The sequence below is a fragment of the Triticum dicoccoides genome, chromosome 7B (genome assembly GCF_002162155.2).
Source record: "Triticum dicoccoides isolate Atlit2015 ecotype Zavitan chromosome 7B, WEW_v2.0, whole genome shotgun sequence".
NCBI lineage: Eukaryota > Viridiplantae > Streptophyta > Magnoliopsida > Poales > Poaceae > Triticum > Triticum dicoccoides.
Genome location: NC_041393.1, coordinates 246,978,267 through 247,000,286, shown reverse-complemented (window position 1 = coordinate 247,000,286; position 22,020 = coordinate 246,978,267).

The following is a 22,020-nucleotide window of genomic DNA, read 5'->3' as shown; positions in this document are numbered from 1 at the left end:
AATGGGAAGGGAACTTACAGAGTAGACTGTACATATGAAAACTAACGAATCTCATGTATACATGATACCAAATCAAGATGCATGTAAAATCAATAGGCTCCCTCCACCCTGCGAAGAAATAAAGGAAGTTACAGGATGCTCCAAAAACTGAGGTTAGTGAAAACTAAAAGCATGATGCTGTAAGCATCCATCAAAGATGGAGACAAGAGGAATATATGTGTGCCTATAGACACAAACAAAACAGCTAGTGGTAATTGTCAAACATATCTGAAATAATTTATAGAATTTGACTGAATTCCTGGAAAGAATACATGCCGGAGTTACATATCAAGATGCATGTAAAATCAATAGGATCCCTCCACCCTGCGAAGAAATAAATGAAGTTACAAGATGCTCCAAAAACTGAGTATAGTGAAAACTAAAAGCATGATGCTATAGGCATCCATCAAAGATGGAGACAAGACGAATATATGCGTGCCTATAGACACAAACAAAACAGCTAGTGGTAATTGCCAAACATATCTGAAATAATTCATAGAATTTGACTGAATTCCAGAGTTATCTATCAAGTGAACTTATGTGTCTCCCTAACAAGTCAATCTAGCTTTTAACTCTTTTGAAAAATAAAAAATGGGGTAAAGAAGCTATCACAATATTATAGCTAACTAAGGTAACATGTGAAAGTGTATTAAAACGTAATATAACTTACCACAAGATCACAATTGGGCAGAAAAACTGGAAGTTACTACAGAATATTTAATATTTTGTAACTTCATTATTTACACAATATATGTAGAAAATATACAGATGTACCTTTTGTTTTAAGGTCTTTCCTTCAGTTTGTTGATCAGTTGTCAGCTCTTGTCTACAAAGAGAGGTATAAAGCTTATAGCACCAGCATGCCTCGCTGTCGATCTAACTTGTCACTTAAACTAAAAAAATCGTAGACCTATAAGGCCGAGAACAACCCAAATCAGCCGTCTCAAACAAAAGACCCACATAAGGCAAGAACCCTCCAAATATACTGTACCAAATTGCCTAAAGCGGAACCATTCCGACACAAATATGCATGGCCATGGATCAGCTATACATGCCTGATGTGGCCCAGTGGCTTCATCTTTCGTATTCTCCTCTGCCTGAACATTGGCGACCCTACCCACCATTGCCTGTGTGCACCTCTACCTGCTACTTCTGAAGTACGGCCACACTTCCAACATTCGCCTAAGCAGCATGCTCGCCATTGCCTGTTCCAAGCCTGGCCTCGACACACACGCTTGCAGTATGTTCGGCGACACATGAATAGCCCTTGCCGAGCCTGCCCTTACCCATCCATGAGCCCCTACTAAACTCGTAGCCGGCCATCACGTGCCCTACTGCCACAACGCGGAAAGAGAGAGGAGACAAAGGAAGGTCACAGTGAGAGAGGGAGATGAGATAGGCGAGAGGAAAGAGTGCTTACCTACGGCCGATGCCCACGCCGATGTTAGTGGCTCTTGACCTGTACCACGTTCCTTAAACGATGCAACTCTTGCGCTTGCCCTCGTCTCCTCACCCACCTCCTCCTCCTCCTTTCCATCGCCGGCGTCCGTGGAAAAAGTAGACGGCGAACTGCAGGCAGTGACCTGCGGCGGCGGCAGGAAGTGCAGAACGTCGAGGCAGCGGCATCAAGGGAGGCACTACACTTCAGATCGGAGGGGTGGTTGTTCCGGCGGCGGTGGCATGCGTCAATCGTGGCGATGGGATAGATGGCCTGGGCACGATCGTTCGTGGGGTGTAGGGCAGATCGGTTCGGTAGGGAAGAAAACCGAATAAGAAAACCCTGTGGGAGGAAGGACGTGGGGAGATGGTCAACCAAGAGAAGTAGAAAACCAGAAAAATCGTGCGGGGAAGGGATGGACAGAAAAACGGTGGGAGCAGCTATCGATAGCATGAGGAGGTGGTCGAACCATCACGACGTTCGATTCTCTTTTAATAGTAGAGATATATATAATAATGACCTATTGCTACTGCATCCTTAACCTTAAGACCATGATTGTGTCAAAGCTAATTTCTTTTAGCCTGTGGTACTTTTGGCATGTTTGCTTTGTTGGCATGTGTATATGGTGCTTTTGATTTGTAAATGGTTACTTCAAATGGTCGTTTGCACAGGATAGTGTCGATCCTGAGCAGCTTCACAGATAGTATGAGATAAAACCAATATGCTCTTTCATTCTTGGACGCGGCTACTTGGCGCGCACGATGGGGGCGTTCAGGCGCTCTTATATACAGTACTTTTGTAAATCAAAGTAAAATGAATAGAAGTGTCTATCTCTTACATTGATAGTGATGCTTATATACAAGTTGGGGGCATGCGACCAGAGGAGGCATCTGTTCCAGACGGCAGTTACAAGGGGAGATTTACCCCAAGATTAACACAATTAATTAACTCTTAACACTCCCCCTAATTTACACTTATTCATATAGCATCATCATCTTTTAGAGCCTCCTCCAAAAACCCGTAGGAAAAAATGTGAGGAGTATAGTGTTTGATATGTTGCTAAAACTCCTTCAAACCCGGTGGAAAAAATAAGGAGAAAATGATGAAACATATAATGGCTACCTCTTTTAACTAAATTTGAGAAACTCATAGAATTTAGAGGACAATAAATATGTCTTATGTACTTTCCTAAAAATCCCGATGGAGAAAACTTAAAGTATGACATATGATCTTATGTTGATATTACCTCGTTAAAAACCTTTATGAGAACCTGTATAGTAAACTCATGAAGGGAAAAAGAGTATAATATGATGCATTGAACATGAACAATCTAGGAAGATATTCCTCCTGATTCTTGCAAATTTCAAAGCCGTCATACACCAATTCCAAGAACATATATCTGGAATGTAGAAGTTGGTAGAGACTTCGTGAACAACTCAGTCATATGGTTTGACATGCAAGATATGCAATATAGCGATATTGCTTATTATGTAGCCTGTTTGCATCCGGGCAACACAAGAAACATTATCGTTGAGATAATGGTTGGTGGATGTAGCCATGAGGTCTGTTTCGAAGACTCTCATGAGAGGGCTACCACACCTAGTAGGGACACTAAGCTTGTCTACAATCTGACATAGTGGGGATCTGATCGATGTATCCAATGATATCAGTGTTCACATTTCTGTGAAACTAAAAAACCAGGATAAGATGTTTGATGTCTTGGAGATATCGAAAGATATTTCTTGAGTACCAACCAATTGTGTTTGGTGGATCCAATGGCATTATGGAATATTGAGTCCCAATATCTCATTTTCATCATCTCTTGATCTAAATAGATCTTTCTCTACGTCTAGAGAATGATCTACCATCAGAGTTATGGATGGATAAGATTTGTCCACAATGAATTTCTCCAATATATTTTGGATATAGACAACATGGTGTACCATAATGTATGAATGAAGGTGCTCAAGTTGTAGTAACGAGCGGTGTTTTGGTTTACCGAAATCCTTCATTTTAAACTCCGTCATCTGGATGATTACATGTGTCGTCATTGCAGACACACAAACATGGATAATCATCATTGTAGAAGTAATCCTTGTGTATAAGGAACTCACTACGTCGGTTATACCAAATGTACCGACAACAATAAGCCATATGGTGACTTATTGATTTTACACAATGTATGTTGCATTTTGTATTTCGATTCAGAATTGAGATTACATCGGAAATCAATCATATACGTCTGAATCTAGTGAGCCACATGTATATGTGATCACTACATCTATCAACTGCACAGATAGATGATTTTATACTGCCAATGATACAAGTTATCGAAAAGAGATTCCACCTCTCGAGAATAGTTGGGTATCTGCGTGAATCCTTGTGCTACAATACTTGCTTTATGTTTCACCACCTCGTTGTTCTCAATTCTGTTTTCAGAAGAAAACTGGTGTAGGTATTGCTTATGAATACCTTCCCATTATTGAGCAAGAATATTTCTACCTAGATTATACCCTTTGCTTGAGTTCAATCCGAGTGTTGTTCACACTTTGCCATGGCCATGGTCTTTAGATCTGAATCATTCGAAAGGTTTTGCAATCTAGTTGAGAAATATATGTCGACAATTGCAGACTTTTGGTTATATGTTTCTCCAGAATCTATATATCAATATAGAGTTGATGGAAATATCATTACCCATGGTGACTGCACGCGATTTCCCAATGCAATTGAGTCGGCTATTCTAATGTCCCGGTCATTGTGTGCACTATGACCTGGGTTGGTGGAGGTTTCCCATCCACTGGGTGTACACTACCCATTAGGTGTCTGTCAATGTGAAGTTGACTTGCATTTACTGATTGGCCTTGATATCCTTGCTTGCAAGAAGCTGAATCCTGTTGTACTATTGTCGTACTTCTCCTCCTGTTGCTTTGAACAGGGAGTTGAGTGGTTTTATTTGGCACCTCCACTCTTTCCAACATATTTTTGCAGGATTGTAGGATTGTGTAACACCTTTATGTTCAGTAAATGAATCTGGCACGTTATTTGCAATGTGTTGAAAATCTGCTGAACGCATGGTTCAGATCTTTGAGTACGTGGATTTGAGGCAGAAATGTGTTGAACATTCCACTGATTTCCTGGCATTATTTATGGTACTTGAAATCTCCCCCTAATGCCTGAAAATGTTCCTCATTGACTCAGCATACTGGCCTTGAATATCTCCCCATACGAGGGGCTTGAGGTATTAACAGAAATACAGTTATTCCTCACATAGATCCCAACTATATGTTGAGGGGCCAATGATGTATGCCCGGTGCTGATATCGGTATGCAACAGAATTAGCGCAGATTGGAAATACTTGGTAGGTTTCCACGTATCAAAACTAGAGGGGAATAATAGTACGCAGTTTGGTCATGAGCGTGTAGAATTGCATGACTCCAACGTAAAGTTGATAAGTTGCAATTCCAAAGTAAAGATCATGCAATGAGCTTAATTCTTTGGATGGGTTTCTACCAAACCATTTTGAGTCTAGATAGGACAAATTGCAAAACTTCAATCCGAGGGCCATAGAGAAGGTACTCAAGGAGAATTCTACAATGATATCCATTCGATTTGCTTGAAATCGATGTCAGGATAATGAGAAAATCACTGGTACAGCGACGTCCTAAACAAATGGTTTTAAACCCCTTTCCGCGACGGCATTTGGAACAGTCGCCAAGTGAGTGTGGGCGATAGGGGGGTCCTTCCCACACGACCCAAAAATCATCGGGGATAGGCCCTTGTGGGACCCAGGCCGGGGCCGTGTGCGATCGGGCGAGGCATGGAAACCCAATCATTTCCGTAGGTATGTACATCCCACACGGTGAATCCCAGAAATCATTTCCGTAGGTATGTACATCCCACACGGTGAACCCAGAAATCATTTCTGTAGCTATGTACATCCCACACGGTGAATCCCAGAAATTATTTCCGTAGGTATGTACATCCCACACAGTGAATCCCAGAAATCATTTCCGTAGGTATGTACATCCCACACGGTGCCCAGAAAATCATTTCCGTAGGTATGTACATCCCACACAATTCTTTGTGTGGAAATGTTTGTGCAAGGTGGCCTAACGCAAACAGTTCGCTGCCGGAAGCCATGTGTGATTGTTAGTTGATCGAACACGCCTACTTTCTAGAAACCATGCGGGTTGTTTCAGTTCATCGCCCACGGTGCTGTCTGAGTAACCGTTTGCAATATAAAACCCCAATAAGCAGGGTAATTAGCCTATTATTGATAATCCATGTACTAATCAAACTGATAAAAACATGCCAGATATTTCATATTCGTATAAAAGCAACCAGGATTCCATAATCGAATTACATCAGATAGCTTTGGCACTCAGTTACGCCATTACACAACAGCACCAAGTTTCACATGCAGCATCAAAAACCTCTGGAAAGTAGCATCATACACGGTAAATAGATAGATGAATCTCATCTGGGAAACTGCAGAAGCGGAAGGCAAATATTGAGCCTTCAGTGATGTTAATGTCCTTGCAACTTTAGGCCAGTGGCTATGGATAATTGCCCGCCCAACCTTCATCCTCTTCAACAAGACTTCAATATTGTACCGTGGGTGTTGAATGAATACCTTCCTCGCCTCTTGACCATGCAGGTGGTTTAAAGTAGACAACCGCGCGGCGGTGTCGATGGTGGCCTCGAAGACAAGGTGCTCCTCCAAGATCTGGCGATCGACACGCATGTCAGCCACAACGACCTCATTTGCGCATGCGACCGCATGCTACTCAGCTCCACGTTATACTGCGTGTAAAATGGCTATGGGCGGCACTTAATTGGAGGAGGGGGCAGTGATTTCGGTGGAAGGTGTCGCTCCGCCAGTCGGGGCATGTGGGACGGAATAGGAGAAGGATGGTGTGGGTGGGGTGTGGATTACCTGCCCATATAGACGAGGCCGCGCAGCAAGAAGAAGGGTCGCCGGCGAGGAGGCGGCGCTGCAAGAAGAAGGGTCACCGGCGAGGAGGCGGTGCTGCAAGAAGAAAGGGTAGCCAGCGAGGAGGCGGCGCTGCAAGAAGAAGGGTCACCGGCAAGGAGGCTGAGCTGCCAGTAAGCAGCAGTGAAGGTTTGAACTTGGAAAGCAAGGAGGAACAGTGGAAATGTGGATTTTGGTAGGAGGGAGGGGGCGGGGAGATAGATATTTCTACAGTGGCAAAAAAATTTCGCTCGGTGCCGCGAGAAGCTGGCGCGCAAGTGTGGTTCAAGCGGGGGTGGTGGACTGTAGACGACAAAGCTTCCTGTGTAAGCCAGACAAGACGGTGCGCCAAGATATTTTATATCGCATCCCACACGATTCTTTCTAGTAAACTGTTCGTGGTATACCTGATTTTTTTCATTATGTTTTGAAAGACAAAATGGTGTTACGGAGGGAAAGGATGGTGTTTGAATTGCTAGAACATTTACGTACAATGAACATGAAACTAGTACATGAGTGTCGTGTTTAAATTTGGAATTATTCCGGCTTCATTTGGCATTTTTATGCATTAATTGAGTTTCTGGGCATTTAATGTGCATAATTCAAATTTGAACTACAAGCACATGCTCCAATGCACCAAAGTTTGCTCAAAAATCACATGTGTGTCTTTGGGTGAATTTATAGGTCCCATGCAAGAAATGAGAATAAAATTCAAACATCTGGGTGTCGTGGTTCGGCCGGAATGATTGAGAAACTTGGTTTTTTAATTCTTGTAAATCCAAAACACGGCTGAAAATCATGAAACTTGGCATGGTGTCATGACATGGCACCAACATGCTGTAGTATTTTTTTTTGGCCGAATTGGGACAAGCTTTGGTGTAAGCTTCTTGCAAACCGGATCTTCCCTCAAGAAGGCTCCTGGTTCCGAGAGGGAACGTGTCACCTCCGTGTGTGAAACGACATACGTATACTGCCTTCTCCCGCCTTAATTTTTTTACATAGGCAGATTAGACAAAATAGAAGTATCGTGCTAAATTTTGGAATTATTTCGTGTTTGTTTGGCCTGTTTAATACATTAATTGAGTTTCTGGGCATTTAATGTGCATAATTCAAATTTGAACTACAAGCATGTGCTCAAGTGCACCAAAGTTGTTTGAAAAATCACATGTGTGTCCTTGGGTGAATTTCTAGGTCCCATGCAAGAGATGAGAGTGAAATTCAAACATCAGGGCGTCGTGGCTCGGCCAGAAAGATTGAGAAACTTGGTTTTTCAATTCCTGTAATTCCAAAACACGCCTGAAAATCATGAAATTTGGCATGGTCTCATGACATGGCACCAACATGCTGCGGTATTTTTTTGGCCGAATTGGGACAAGTTTTGGTGTAGGCTTCTTGCAAACCGGAGCTTCCCTCAAGAAGGCTCATGGTTCCGAGAGGGAACGCGTCACCTCCGTGTGCGAAACGACATACGTACACTACCTTCTCCCGCCTTATTTTTTTACATAGCTAGATTAGACCAAATAGAAGTATCGTGCTAAATTTTGGAATTATTCCGGGTTCGTTTGGCCTTTTTTATACGTTAATTGAGTTTCTGGGCATTTAATGTGCATAATTCAAATTTGAACTACAAGCACAAGCTCCAGTGCACCAAAGTTGTTTGCAAAATCACATGTGTGTCCTTGGGTGAATTTCTAGGTCACATGCAAGAGATTGGAGTGAAATTCAAACATCTGGGCGTCGTGGCTCGGCCGGAAAGATTGAGAAATTTGGTTTTTTAATTCATGTAATTCCAAAACACGCATGAAAATTATGAAACTTGGCATGGTGTCATGACATGGCACGAACATGATGCGGTAATTTTTGGCCGAATTGGGACAAGCTTTGGTGTAAGCTTCTTGCAAACCGGAGCTTCCCTCAAGAAGGCTCGTGGTTCCAAGAGGGAACGTGTCACCTCCATGTGCGAAACGACATACGTACACTGCCTTCTCCCGACTTAATTTTTTTACACAGCCAGATTAGACCAAATATAAGTACCGTGCTAAATTTTGGAATTATTCCGGGCTCGTTTCGCCTTTTTTATACAGTAATTGATTTTCTGGGCATTTAATGTGCATAATTCAAATTTGAACTACAAGCACATGCTCCAGTGCACCAAAGTTGTTTGAAAAATCACATGTGTGTCCTTGGGTGAATTTTTAGGTCCCATGCAAGAGATGAGAGTGCAATTCAAACATTTAGGCGTCGTGGCTCGGCCGGAAAGATTGAGAAACTTGGTTTTTTAATTCTCGTAATTCCAAAACACGCCTGAAAATCATGAAAACTTGGCATGGTGTCATGACGTGGCACAAAAATGCCGCGGTAATATTTTTGGCCAAATTGGGACAAGCTTTGGTATAAGCTTCTTGCAAACCGGTGCTTCCCTCAAGAAGGCTCGTGGTTCCGAGAGGGAACGTGTCACCTCCGTGTGCGAAATGACATACGTACACTACCTTCTCCCGTCTTAATTTTTTTACATGGCCAGATTAGACCAAATAGAAGTACTGTGCTAAATTTTGGAATTATTCCGGGTTTGTTTGGCCTTTTTATACATTAATTGAGTTTCTGGGCATTTAATGTGGATAATTCAAATTTGAACTACAAGCACATGCTCAAGTGCACCAAAGTTGTTTGAAAAATCACATGTGTGTCCTTGGGTGAATTTCTAGGTCCCATACAAGAGATGGGAGTGAAATTCAAACATCTGGGCGTCGTGGATCGGCCGGAAAGATTGAAAAACTTGGTTTCTTAATTCCTGTAATTCCAAAACACGCCTGAAAATGATGAAACTTGGCATGGTCTCATGACATGGCACCAGCATGCTGTGATAATTTTCTGTCCAATTTGCGAAGGCCCACACATTAACAATCAACAAAGTCATTTTGGAACAAGTGCTGTCACGTTACAAATCGGAAACACAAGTATTATTGAAACCATGGGCGTTTGACTTACCAATTATGTGCGGCCACACGTACCCTTTTTTTATTGGCTAGGAGGTGCCGTGCGGGGTAGCTATTTGAGTACGGGAGGCGTGCGATCAGACCCCTATGCATGCCCATCAGAAGGAGAGCCCTTTGACCGCTACCCGCCGCGCACCTCCCTCCCAACGTCTCCATTAATGGCGCCCGAGCACCTGTTCTATGGCGTGGCTATATGTCTCACTGGACTGAGATTTAAGAGAGAAAAAATGAAAATCTGAAAAGAAAATTTTGCACGGATCTTGATGTAAGATCCGACGGACCTATATAGCATCAACTGCGACTTATAGCAAGCATAATGAATATAAGGACGAGGACAGTGGATAATAATTATCTTACATATTTAGAAACATAATTAAAAAAAAGCCACATGCGGCAACCCCCGAAATACACAAGGGCAAAAGAAGAAGGAAGACAACGATCTGGCTCGCTGATCTCTACTTTCTTGATGCGTTGCTGCAGGGCACGGGAACTAGTCTCCGCGGCGAGCGGCGACGAGCTCTTTCTTGTCCTCAAGATGCTGCTTGAGAGCATTCACGGATTCCTCCACCAGCCTTCTGCGCTCGATGCGCAACATGGCATTCTCGTCCATAAGTTTCTCGACGATGAAGCCGATCCTCTTCAACAAGTGTAACATCCCAAATTTTCAATTTGGAATGTTATACATAGATCATTCATGCATATCATATTTTTGCTGCATTTCGTTTCGCGATCCTCAAAAATCCTAAGCAACTCAAGGACCCTCGGAGAGAGTTGGGGATTTCCCTGTTTTCATATTTGAATTTTTATCAAATATTGACACGAGGAATTTGGTTTTAATTATTTTTCTCCGAAAATATTTCATATTAAAATATATGAGAGGAGATAATACGACTTCTCCAAAATAATTGAAATATTGGAAGAAAAATATTAAAATCAAATATCTGATTTTATTCAGATTTTATTGCTATTTTATTTGCATTAGAAAAATTGCACTTTTTTCAAAGTTGCATTTTAGGGCCAAGAAAACATTCATCTTGTTCTAAATATTTTATTTAGGCGGTGAAAATTTGTTTTGGCATTTTTAGATTTTACTTTATTTTCTAGGGTTTATTTAAGTTTCTGTGAAATTATTTAAAAAAAACTCCAGCGCCCGACTGGGCCGAAGCCCAGCCGAGCCCGCCCACCACCACGCGCCTCGTCTCCCTCCAAGAGACAGCGCCAGCACCGCCGCCCGACCCCGAGTCCGGCCGAGACTCCTCCCGCGCTGCCTTGCCCCCTCCTCCAAGCAACCCCACCACCGCCGAACCCCGCTGCCAGCACCGCCGCCAAGCCCGCGCCGCCGCCGCGCCGCCTTGCCCCCCCTCCTTTAAATACGCCCCCCGGACCCCCACCACCATCGAACCCCACCACCGCCGAACCCCGCCGCCAGCACTGCCCCCAAGCCCAGGCCACCGCCTGACGGAGCTGCCCGCCGTCACCCGCGCGCCTTGCCACCGCAGCCCCACCTCACCGGAGCCTCGCCGGAGGTTTACGTTGCCGCCGCCGTTCGGTTTTATTTTAAAACCGGTCCGTTTTTTTAAAACCCTAGTTTCGTTTTTTAGATTGGTTCGCCGATTTTCTCAGTGTAGTTTATTTAGCGGACGTTCGTCCGTACATTCGTTTTTACGAACGGTTTTTGCTCGTTAGTTACAGACAACGAATGTTCATTCGTTAGCCTGTTCGTCAGTTTTTCGTTTTCTCGGATTTTCCGCGATTATTTTCGATCGCGATTTCTGATCCGATTTTTGTTTCAGTTTATCTTTTCGCTCGTTTATCGGAATCAGTCGATTCAAGCGCCTAGATTTTTCGTCTCAAAACCCTCTTTCTGTTTAATTAACTTGAACAAGATTTGGGTACTGTAAAATTTGACTTTAGTCCAGATTAGTAAATGGATCTTGTTTCTTTCACAGTTTGAGTTTCGTTGCTCCGTTTGATTTGATTCTTTTTGCAAACCGGAGTTCTTAAGTTGAACTTTCTAGTTAGTTCTTCTTATTTGAGATTTACCCGCACTTCTTAGCTTGATTGCTTATGTATGCTATTGTTTGTTTGCGATAGAATTCCCGAAGTGCTAAGCGTGCTACTACGAGTCCCTAGTTTTGCGGATCGTCAGCAAGGCAAGTAACACATTGATCATACTCTTTTCATACCCAGTTTTTATGCATTAGCTCCAATCCTCAAACATTGCATGATTAGGATGTGATTAACATGTGGGTTGGGAAGTAGTTGATGACGTAGAACCTATTGCCCTGTTATATTCAAACCCTTGGGAGTTACTTATACGTATTGCTTATATTGCTATGCTATGCCCGCAGACGTGGTTTGGTGAGTGAATCCATGACAGATGTGAGATTGTTAATTAATGGTTCAACTTAAGGTGGCAACTTTAATACGCATCTGGGTGGATTGCTTGTCGGGCACCTGGAGAATCCAGTGTTGTCCTAGGATATCCCGGAGTACCCGTGTGATCATCCTAAGGTCCGCCACCCAGACTCAAAGGGAACTGAGATATTTTCATGCTAGAAACTTCCGTGTGCAGGCACAAGCTATTATGGGCTCTAGCATAGTTGAGTAAGTTGCATGAGCTCTTGAAGAGGTGGATCAACAGGTAGAGGGATGTAGGTTGGTATGGTCTACCCGGAGTAAAGAGTTAATGTTTCTGAAAGACTGTGTCTCGATCATCCGTTTCTCAAACACCATGTAGTGCGAGAAATCCAACGGAGGAGATCGAGTCTTGTGGGGAAAAGTGCTCAAACCTCTGCAGAGTGTGCAATCTAATCATGGTTAGCCGTGTCCCCAGTTATCGACAATCTTGAGTATCTAGTACTTGGAGTATCCTAACTATATCATCACTCTAAATTAATATTGTTGGGTTGATAATTACTTTTAATTGGGATTGAGTTGGAGGAACCTTCTCAATGATGTTTCAACTACCATGATAGTTAAATAAATTCTATTCCTTTGTTGTAGGGAAAATTTGGCTTTTCGCAAAACTATAACCATAGAGCTTTCCACCAGCCAAATATGCATGTAGTGATAGCATTATTATGTTCTTGCTCTACTGTGTTATATTGCCAACATATTCCATGTGCTGACCCATTTTTGGGCTGCAACGTATTATGTTGCAGACTTTTCAGACGAGGAGTAAGGTTCGTTAGGTCGTTGCCGTGCAGCTCAGCTATGCCGTTGGAGTTGATGGACTCACTTTATCTTCCAAGCCTTCCACTGTTATCGTATTAGATGGCCTTAAGCCATATTTATCGTAATAAGTTCTCTTTTGAGACATTCGATGTAATAACTGTGTGATTTCTACTTTGTTATAAATCCTTCGAGTACTGTGTGTGTCAGCATTACCGATCCAGGGATGACACTGAAGCATAGAGACTTGACCGTTTGAGGTCGGGTCGCTAGAAAATGGTATTAGAGCACACGCCGAAGAAGATAACCCATAGGTCACTCTACTCTCTTCTCATTTCTGACTCCTCTCCATTTTCTACTCTTTAGGATGGCGGATGCAAGGATCAAGTTCACGCAACCGGATGAAGACACCCCTTTTGGACGCCACTTGAAGGAAGTCACTAGGTACCTGAACATCAGAATACCAAGCTTCACCGGGACTTACAATGCCACTTTACCAGAAGAGGAGCGCTGGATGATTCAAGTTCATGTACCAGGAAGGACGTTCTCGCCAACCACTAAGCCCATAGAGTTTTCTTTTGAAGCACCCACCTGGAGCCTAGGCAAGAGCATGGCAGCCCACATTACCATGGGACGCATTGGAGAAGTCTACAACAAGGAACTTAAGGATACTATCTATCAGATATGTGGGCGCCGAGATGAGCAATGGGAGATGATCAACACCAAGAAGGACAGATCCATTGCAGCTTTCATCCAGGAGTTAAACCAACACATTCAACGCCAGGAGAACTAGATGTGCGCAAATATGATAGATTTGAAGAAGGCGAAGACAAGGATCGTTGAGTTGGAAGAAGAACTTAAGTCTACACGCGATGGATATGTGGAGGAAATTGCTACACTATTGGAGAAGAATGATGACTTGATAAAGAAGATCGGAGTATTCATGGGAGACCCCGCGCCGGGAGGAGAGGACGACGATTCCACTTGCCTAGAGAACTACATCATCATCGACGACACCGACTCCGACCCCAGTGAAGATGACTTTGAAGACTAAGCTGGAGCAGACATCATGGAGTCTTCCACCGATCAAAATTTCTAGATGACCACCACATGATTAGTAGTATTCCCCCATGTATATAGTAGTAGTTGAGCACTTTTACGATAGTTCTAGACCGTTTGTATGCCCTCGCTTGATTGATTGAGTGAAATGATTGTGTTTGTCTCATGTGCATATGGGTAGTGCTTTCTCACTAGACCCCCTTTTCTATTCTAAATCTCTCCCCTCTAAACCCGCCAGATGCCTCCGAGACGTGACACCGGATTTGCCTTCCCATCGGAACTCACCCAGTTGATCCAGCAGCAGAATGCCTTGATGCAACTGTTAGTCCAGAACCAAGGCAACAACAACAACAACAACAACAACAACAACAACAACCCGCCTCCAGTTGATAACCTAGCCCGTTTTCTAAGGTTGCAGCCGCCCATGTTTTCCAGTAGCACCGAGCCTATCATTGCAGATGATTGGCTACGCCATATTGGAAGGGAGTTAACCACCGCAGGTTGCACAGATGCTGAGAAGGTGCACTTTGCCGCACATCAATTGGATGGACCAGCAGCCTCATGGTGGGAGAATTATACGGCCACTTTCCCCATAGCCAACGTCACTTGGGATCAGTTTCAACAAGCTTTCCGCACGGTCCATGTCTCAACTGGAGCTATGAATATGAAGAAGCGTGAGTTCCGCAACTTACGCCAGGGGAAACGTACTGTAGCTCAGTACGTGGATGAGTTTAGCAAGTTATCTCGCTATGCCCCTGATGATGTGGCCACAGATGCCGCGAAGCAGGAGAAGTTTATGGAAGGGCTGAATGATGAGATGAGCATGCAGTTGATGGTGGCAACATTTAACAACTACCAGGAGTTGGTAGATAAGGCTCTTATGATTGAAGGGAAGCATCAGCAGATTGAGAACCGTAAGAGGAAGTATGGGCAAGGAAAATACAACTCAGGAGGTCAGTAGAAGCCGCGTCTAACCCCGAACTCGGGAGGACTTTTTCATAACCATGGAGGTCATAACCACGCCGGAGGAAGTTCGCATAACCACAATGGTTCTAAGAATGGGACTGGGAGCTGAACAAGCAACAATCAAAACCGTCCCAATCCAGTCACACCCGCCAAGAGGGATCTAAATCACATTACTTGCTTTAAGTGCGGGAAGACTAGACACTATGCCATAGAGTGCCCTGAAGCGAAGAATGGAAACGGTAACGAGAGCGCTGGGAAGAAGCCCAATCCATTCAACAAAGGACAAGTGAACCACGTTAACGTGGAGGAGGTTGAAGAGCAGCCAGACGCAGTTATTGGTAAGTTTTTGGTTAAGTCTTTTACCGCCCTTGTTCTTTTTGATACTGGTGCATCACATTCATACATATCAAGGGGATACATGGATAAGTTTAAACTACGAACCCAAACCCTTAGGACCCCTCTGTTAGTGAGTTCACCTAGAGCAGAGTATATGGCTAGCAGATGGTGCGACCAGATACCCTTAACCATTGGTAGCCATGTTTTTCCGTCTGACCTAATAATCTTGGAGTCACAAGGATTGGATGTGATATGAGGCTTGGACTGGATGTCAAAGTATGGAGGAAGCATTGATTGTGCTAGTAAGTCGATTTATCTCACCACCCCTGAGGGAAAAAGGATTAAGTATGTATCTAGGCATGCGCCTAGGAGGAGCCAAGTAAATACCCTCACGGGAGTTGTCAGGAGGAAGTGCCTGTAGTGAAGGATTACCCCGATGTTTTTCCAGAGGAGTTACCAGGCATGCCACCGGATCGAGACATCGAGTTTTTGATAGAGCTATTGCCAGGTACAGGGCCGATATCAAAGAGACCCTATCAGATGCCCGCAAATGATCTGGAGGAGATTAAGAAGCAGATCAAGGAGTTATTGGAGAAAGGTTACATTCGACGGAGTTCATCACTGATACATCTCCGATGTATCTACTTTTCCAAACACTTTTGCCCTTGTTTTGGACTCTAACTTGCATGATTTGAATGAAACTAACCCGGACTGACGCTGTTTTCAGCAGAACTGCCATGATGTTGTCTTATGTGTAGAAAAGAAAAGTTCTCGGAATGTCCTGGAAATCCACGGAGGCACTTTTTGGAAGTAATAAGAATTTTTGGCCAAAGAATTAACACTAGGGGGCCCACAGGCTGTCCACGAGACAGGGGGCGCCCACCCCTAGGGCGCGCCATCCTATCTCGTGGGCCCCCTGGACCTCCACCGACCTCAACTCCAACTCCATATATTCACGTTTGGGGAGAGAAAAATCAGACAGAAACTTTCATCGTGTTTTACGACACGGAGCCGCCGCCAAGCCCTAATCTCTCTCGGGAGGGCTGATCTGGAGTCCGTTTGGGGCTCCGGAGAGGGGGATTCGCGCCGTCGTCATCATCAACCATCCTCCATCACCAATTTCATGATTCTCACCGCCGTGCATGAGTAATTCCATCGTAGGTTTGCTGGACGGTGATGGGTTGGATGAGATTTACCATGTAATCAAGTTAGTTTTGTTAGGGTTTGATCCCTAGTATCCACTGTGTTCTGAGATTGATGTTGCTATGACTTTGCTATGCTTAATGCTTGTCACTAGGGCCCGAGTGCCATGATTTCAGATCTGAACCTATTATGTTTTCATGAATATATGTGTGTTCTTGATCCTATCTTGCAAGTCTATAGTCACCTATTATGTGTTATGATCTGACAACCCCGAAGTGATAATAATAGGGATACTTCTCGGTGATGACCGTAGTTTGAGGAGTTCATGTATTCACTATGTGCTAATGCTTTGTTCCGGTTCTCTATTAAAAGGAGGCCTTAATATCCCTTAGTTTCCACTGGGACCCCGCTTCCACGGGAGGGTAGGACAAAAGATGTCATGCAAGTTCTTTGCCATAAGCACGTATGACTATTTACGGAATACATGCCTACATTACATTGATGAATTGGAGATAGTTCAATGTCACCCTATGTTATAGCTATTGCATGAGGAATCGCATCCGGCATAATTATCCATCACTGATCCATTGCCTACGAGCTTTTCACATATTGTTCTTCGCTTATTTACTTTTTCGTTGCTATTGTTAGAACTACTACAAAAACCCAAAAACATGTATCTTTACTTTTGCTACCGCTACCTTTATTATCATACCACTTTTGCTACTAAACACTTTGCTGCAGATACTAAGTTATCCAGGTGTGGTTGAATTGACAACTCAACTGCTAATACTCAAGAATATTCTTTGGTTCTCCTTGTGTCGAATCAATAAATTTGGGTTGAATACTTTACCCTCGAAAGCTGTTGTGATCCCCTACACTTGTGGGTTATCAAGACTAATTTCTGTCGCCGTTGCCGGGGAGCATAGCTCTATTCACTGAGTCACTTGGGATTTATATCTGTTGATCACTATGAAGAACTTGAAAGACGCTAAAACCAAGATTTTGCCCTCAACTACGAGGGGAGGTAAGGAACTGCCATCTAGCCTTGCACTAGATTCTCCTTCTGTTATTAGTAAACTTGCGACACCTAAACCCGCTACTGCTATGAATTCTGATATGTCGCATGTTATTGATGATGCCACTTCTGCTATGCATGATGAAACTACTTCTGTGCATGATACTACTTTGCCATCAGGTGAATTTCTTGATGAACAACTTGCTAGAGTTAGGGGGAATGATATTACTGAAGAACCTATTATTGATGATAGTGATGATGAAGGTTCTCCCAATGATTATGTATCACCTGTTGTTCCTAAGGGTTATGCTATGAATGAAGAAGCTGCTAGGGAAATCTTTGCTTGCAATGATGGATATGATCTTAGGAAATTATTAGCTAAATGGAAGCAGCAGTCTCTTAATGCTAGAATGAAACCTGACCCTGCTTTTGCTACTTCACCTATCTGTGTTACTGATAAGGATTATGAATTCTCTATTGATCTTGAAATTATTACTTTAGTTGAATCTGATCCTTTTTATGGCCTTGAATCTGAAACTGTTGTGGCACATCTTACCAAGTTGAATGATATAGCTACCCTGTTTACTCATGACGAGAAGTCTTGCTATTTTTATATCCTTAAGATATTTCCGTTCTCATTAAAGGGTGATGCTAAGACTTGGTATAATTCTCTTGCTCCTGGTTGTGTGCGTAGTCCCCAGGATATGATCTTCTCTGCTAAATATTTCCCCGCTCACAAGAAACAAGCTGCCTTGCGGGAAATATATAATTTTGTGCAAATCAAAGAAGAGAGTCTCCCACAAGCTTGGGGGAGGCTTCTCTGGCTACTTAATGCTTTGCCTGATCATCTTCTTAAGAAAAATGAAATACTTGATATCTTTTATAATGGACTAACCAATGCTTCCAAGGACTACTTGGATAGTTGTGTTGGTTGTGTTTTCAGGGAAAGAACAGTCGACGAAGCTGAAATATTACTGAATAATATGTTGACTAATGAAAATAATTGGACTCTTCCTGAGCCAACTCCTGAAGCAATTCCTGAACCAATTGAGCCCACTCCTGAGCCTATTCCTAAACCCACTCCGAAGAAGAGAGGTGTTTATTTCTCAGTCCTGAAGATATGCAAGAGGCAAAGAAATCAATGAAAGAAAAAGGTATTAAAGCTGAAGATATTAAGAATTTACCTCCTATTGAAGAAATACATGGTCTTAACATACCACCTGAAGAACCACATTGTCTTGATAACCCGACACAGGTAGTAAAGGTAAATTCTCGCTATAGATATGATAAAGTTGAAATCCCCTCTACTAAATTTCATAGCCCATGCTTAGATGAACTTGATGACTTTATGGCTAGACAAGAAAGTTTTAATGCTTATGTTGGTAGAGAGTTAAAGAATAATGCTTTCGAGATAGGACGTGTAAGCGATAATCTGGCTAGAGTTAAAGATGAACTTCACCTCAGTAGCAAATATGCTTCTATGGTTGCTACTCAAGCTGAGCAAGTACTTAAAGCTCAAAATGATTTGCTTGATGAATTAAATAATAAAAATGACTTTGCTGTTAGAGTGGCTACTAGAACTGGTAGAATGACTCAGGAACCTTTGTATCCTGAAGGCCACCCTAAGAGAATCGAGCAAGATTCTCAGAGAAATAATTTAGAGGCACCTAGTTCTTCTAAAAAGAAGAAGAAGAAAAATGATAGGACTTTGCATTCTTCTAGTGAACCTACTGTAGACACACCTGAGAATCCCAATGATATTTCTATTTCTGATGCTGAAACTCAATCAGGTGATGAACATGAACATAGTGATAATGTTAATAATAATGTTCATGTTGATGCTCAACCTAGCAAAAACAATGATGTAGAGATTGAACCTGCTGTTGATCTTGATAACCCACAATCCAAGAATCAACATTATGATAAGAGAGAATTTGTTGCTAGGAAGCACGGTAAAGAAAGAGAACCATGGGTTCAGAAACCCATGCCCTTTCCTCCTAAACCATCCAAGTCAAAGGATGATGAGGATTTTGAGCGCTTTGCTGAAATGATTAGACCTATTTTCTTACGTATGCGCTTAACTGATATGCTGAAAGTAAATCCTTATGCTAAGTATATGAAGGATATCATTACAAATAAAAGAAAGATACCGGAAGCTGAAATTTCCACATGCTTGCTAATTACACTTTTAAGGGTGGAATACCAAAGAAACTTGGAGATCCGGGTGTACCAACTATACCATGCTCCATTAAAAGAAATTATGTTAGAATTGCTTTATGTGATCTTGGAGCCGGTGTTCGTGTTATGCCTCTCTCTTTATATCGTAGACTTGAATTGAATAAGTTGACATCTACTGAAATATCTTTGCAAATGGCTGATAAATCAACTGCTATACCTATCGGTATTTGTGAGGATGTGCATGTTGTGGTTGCAAATGTCACTACCTTAACGGACTTTGTTATTCTTGACATTCCCGAGGACGATAGTATGTCTATTATCCTTGGTAGACCTTTTCTTAATACTGCAGGGGCTGTTATTGATTGCAACAAAGGCAATGTCACTTTTCATGTTAATGGTAATGAGCATACGGTACACTTTCCGAGGAAACAATCTCAAGTTCATAGCATCAATTCTATTGAAAAAGTTCCAACTATCATTTTTGGAGTTTTTGAATTTCCTCTTCCTACTGTTAAGAAAAAGTATGATATTCTTATTGTTGGGGATTTTCATATCCCCATTGAGGTAACTTAGTGTTATTCGAAATTTCTCCGGTTCCGTGTTATTCGGAATGAGTTTGTTAACAAGACTTGATCAACCTTGTTAGTGGATTCATTTTGATGATCATGAGATGGATGAAACTAGAAGGCACAACCTTCTGTACCCTCTTTTTACTTTCTGTTATTTAGAATAAATAAAGCAAAAATAATATTATCTGTCTGTTTTCTGAATTATCCGTGCATTAAAAAATAGTCCAAAAATAAAAGTGCTCCAAATGCCCTGCAAATTTAGTATGATTTTTTCTGGAATATTTGAGGATTTTAGGCACTGAAAACACTATAGGAGGGGCATGCACCAGGCCACGAGAGAGGAGGGCCCCCCTATAGGGCGCGCCCCCTGTCTCGTGGGCCCCTGGTGGCCCCCCTCCACTTAAGCCAGCACCCGCACACTTCATCTTCTACCCAAAAAAATCTCCATCCAGCTCAAGCACGAGTTCTAGCGCGTTTTGCTATGATTTTCGATCTCCTTGCTCAAAGCTCCATTCACAAAACTACTTTGGGAGATTGTTGCTTGGTATGTGACTCCTCCATTGGTCCAATTAGTTTTTGTTCTAGTGCTTTATTCATTGCAAATTTTTGCTGCATAGGTGACCATTTTCTTGAGCTTGCATGTTAAATTTATGAGGTCCCAAGCAATTCCAATGCATGATATAGGCTCTAGGCACTTGTAGGAGTAGTTGCTATCAATCTTGTTTAGTTTTATTCACTTTTATTTTGAAGTTACAAAAATTTCAGAAATTTTCAGAAAAAGAAATTTGCTTAGAAGAATGTACCAAGGTGGTTCCTCGGCAAAGAAATGGCCAAGGATTGCTATACGTGAGCAAGATGTTGAATTGCCGACGGACGCAAATGTACGGGCTTGTGAGTGGCCATCCAATGATTTTATGGTCGAAGCAGGCTTCAAGGAGGAATTTGACGCGTATGTGCGTAATGCCGAGCTGGAGGACTTCTTACAAGATAAGTGTCCTCAATACTATCAATTGATTGATTCCTTTGTGCGGAGGTTCCAATATATCTGCGCGCGTAATTCTCCTAGTGTCATGTTTGATATTTATGATATATCTTATACCATGGATTTAGACCCGCAGTGGGGTAATATTAATGATCCTCGCAAATCTGAATTTAGAGATTTTCTTGCTAGTATTACTGTGGGAGAATCTAGGGACATAGCACAAGCTACCATAGGGAGCATTCATTTTCCTGCTATACATTATTTTGCTCTCTTTATTGGTAGATGCATTAACGGTAAGGACGAAGCATGTCACATGTGTTATAAAGCATGTCACAGGTTGCAGAATAATAGTAGAAGGGGGGATTTATTTGGAGGAATTTATGCAACCCGTGTGGCTAATTTTCTTAATATAGCCCCACGAGAGGGGGATATGATTTTACCTCCCGTGTTTTTGGATAAAGAAGCTATGTTCGATCATCATTTTCTTGAGAGGAATGAACAATTCCTCCATTATCGACTAATCTATGACAGTCGCAACGTCGTCCCTGTTACTCTTCCTGCCCCCTATCTTTTTGATTATCAGGCAAAAGGAAGATATGTTGTCACTAGGGAAGAACCAGCTGAATAGGAGAGGGGAATGGAGGCAGCTCACCAACACACAGCTGCTCAGGAGGCTGTTGCCTCTGCATCTCAGTACAACCCCAGTTTCACTTATGGATATCAGCCAGGCGGTCATTGGTATTAAACCAACTTAGGCCAAAAGCCTAAGCTTGGGGGAGTACGTATTTCTCACCGACTTTACATTCATGTTCACACACTAGTCGTCGGTGCTCATACTCTTTCATTGTATTATCCATGCTAGTTTAAATTTCTTTTTCTAGTTTTCTTTTTGTGTGTTTGATAAACTTTAAGAAAAAACAAAACAAAATTAGTTAGTTTAATTTCCATGATTGTAGTAGAAATTAAAATGAAAACCCAAAAAGATTTCTCGTTCTTCTTTTACTTGTTGGGAGCTTTCCCAAGTAAATAGTTTTATTTTCTTTTCTTTCCTTTGGGGGTCGAGAAGACTATATTGAAAATGCTTAGTGGCTCTCATATGCATGATTGTTTATTTAACTTAGAGCCCATATTACTTATCTTCTCTCTTGAGTTG